Source organism: Myotis brandtii, unplaced genomic scaffold (genome assembly GCF_000412655.1).
Source record: "Myotis brandtii unplaced genomic scaffold, ASM41265v1 scaffold910, whole genome shotgun sequence".
Taxonomy (NCBI): Eukaryota; Metazoa; Chordata; class Mammalia; order Chiroptera; family Vespertilionidae; genus Myotis; species Myotis brandtii.
In genome coordinates, this window is record NW_005371748.1 from 128,602 (window position 1) to 131,138 (window position 2,537).

A 2,537-nucleotide genomic window follows, 5' to 3' on the forward strand; every position below is an offset into this window, starting at 1 on the left:
TTCCCTGCAGAGAATCTAATTAAAGACGCAAAGAAGGAAGCAGGAGCTGCCCCAGGGACAACAGGAGGGAAGAAAGCATTGACCCTAAAAGGAAGCCTGCACAACCACTACAGGGACAGCTTCTGAGCTGGAACCTGGGTTTGCTGTTCCTGTGCGCCCCCTGGTGGCATGAGCGCCCGCTGCACCTCAGCCCTGCTGCCTCCCTCAGGGAGGTTTGTGTCTGGGCTCACACTGACTTCCCCTCACTGTGTCTGCTGTACAGTAATACACGGCCGTGTCCTCAGCTCTCAGGCTGTTCATTTGCAGATACAGCGTGTTCTTGGCATTGTCTCTGGAGATGGTGAATCGGCCCTTCAAAGACTTGGCATAGTGTGTGCTACTTCCGTCAGGATTAATGTATGAGACCCACTCCAGCCCCTTCCCTGGAGCCTGGCGGAGCCAGTTCTTTTCATAGTCACTAAAGGTGAATCCAGAGGCTGCACAGGAGAGTCTCAGAGACCCCCCCAGGCAGCACCAAGCCTCCCCCAGACTCCACCAGCTGCACCTCACACTGGACACCTGCAAACACAGAGACACAAGGTGGACTGAGAATCACATGGAAGCAAAAGGAAGCACAGGCACAGGTCTCAGCGCTCCCCTCTCCTGAGAATGACCTTGAAAAATGATCAGGAGGAAAACGCAGCTTGGCACCAAGTCCATGGTGGAGCCCCTGGGGTCCTGTCTCAGGCACGTGGGTTCTGGGTGTGTCCTCAGCATGCGGAGCTGGGACCTCTTTTATGACCAGGAGGAGAGCCCCATTTGAATGGGGTCTGCATATAAGGGTGCAGCTGGGACCCTGGACTGCATGCCTGACCTTGTCATCCTAGGGGTGACCCCAGATGGGAAAGGACTCAAGGATGCTGATGACAAGGGTCCTGTCCTGACCCACCCTCCCTCCATCCTTTCCTGAGACCAGTCACCCTGACCCCATGCCTTTGGGGGCAGCCTCCAGGATTGAGAGTCCTCCATCCTTGGGGTTTTGATGAGGACCCAGGGGTGCTGCATCCAGAGGCGGGTGGTTGGGCTTCCTCTCGTTCTCCTTCACCCGCTGTGAGCCATGTTGCCTTTCTTGGATTTGGGAATAAGAATTTGCATTGGAATGATGCTTTTATTTTGAGACTGAAAGATTCTCCATGTTGTTTCCGCCAGTCAGATCTTCCACAAAACTCGAACGTATACAAGTGATGAGGCAGGAGAGGCTGGGCTGGACGCTGTGGCCGCAGACTCGGTCTCAAACCTGCTGTCCCTGTCACAGCTCACACCTGCCTTCCCGAACCCACACATTTCACTCAGCTTCCCATCTGTTCCTGTGAAAAAGTCCTGTTTCCAGGCCTCTCAAACTGGAAGAATTTCCATCATTTAAAAATGGATCCCTGATGGGTGGTGGGGGTGAGCTGGAGGAAGTCAATGCTGGAAAAAAGGGGACAGAAGTGATACTTTCAAAATAAAAAATAATAAAAAAATTAATTAATTTAAAAAATGGAGTCCTGGCCCTGGCTGGTTTGGCTCAGTGGATAGAGTGTTGGCCTGTGAACCAGAGTCTCAGGTTAGATTCTGGTCAAGGGCACGAACCTTGGTTGAAAGCTCCTCCCTGGCCCTTGCCCTGGTGAGGGCAAGTGCACGAGGCAACCAGTTGATGTGTTTCTCTCACATCAATGGTTCTCTTTCCCCCTCCCTCCCTTCCACTCTCTCTCTGAAAAGTAATAAAAATATATTGTGGGTGAGGATTAAAAAAAGATTTAAAAAAAGGGTAGGTTTGCTCTTGGAAGCAAAATCCTGTGTAGAAAATTGAGGCACCAAGTCCTCCTTTGGGGAAGGTGAGCACCTCCCTTCTCAGAAAAGAGTGACCACCTGTGTTATCCTCCCCCCCCGCCCCAGGCAGATGAGGATAGACCGACACAGGTATCTGGGACTGTGGTCAGCTTGTTCCTTCTGGGAAGGTGGCCACCACCAAATGGAAAGTGCAATCACGCTGGGGAGGGAGTGGGGCATGGGAAGGTCAAATACCAAAAAGCCTTACTACTCTCTTCCTTTTCATTTTTTATTATTATTTTAAAATATATTTTTATTTATTTCAGAGAGGAAAGCAGGTAGGTAGAGATAGAAACATAATGATGAGAGAGACTCCCCATCGGTTGCCTCTGGCACATCCCCACTGGGGTTCCAGGCATGTGCTCTGACCAGGAAATCAACTTTGACCTCTTGGTTCATATGTTGATTCTCAACTAGTGAGCAACACCTGCCGGGTTCTGGGGTTACCTGTTACCATTTCTTTCTTTCAATTAAAAAAAAGGTTCCTTTACTTGGTTAGTTTTGTTAATCCTCACCCAAGGATATTTTCCCGCTTATTATTAGAGATCCTGAAAGGTGGGGGGAGAGCAAGAGAGCTGACAGAGACACATTGAGTAGTTGCCTCTTTCTGGCAGGGATGGAGATTGCAACAGATGTACATGCCCATGATGGGAATTGAACCCAGGACCCTTCATTCTGCAGGCTGA

The 2,537-nt window shown here is 50.4% G+C and overlaps 1 pseudogene; it reads right to left on the reverse strand.

Moving 5' to 3' along the window:
- Positions 1-261: 261 nt before the first annotated feature.
- On the reverse strand, positions 262-736 carry LOC106724640 (annotated as a pseudogene).
- Positions 737-2,537: the final 1,801 nt, after the last annotated feature.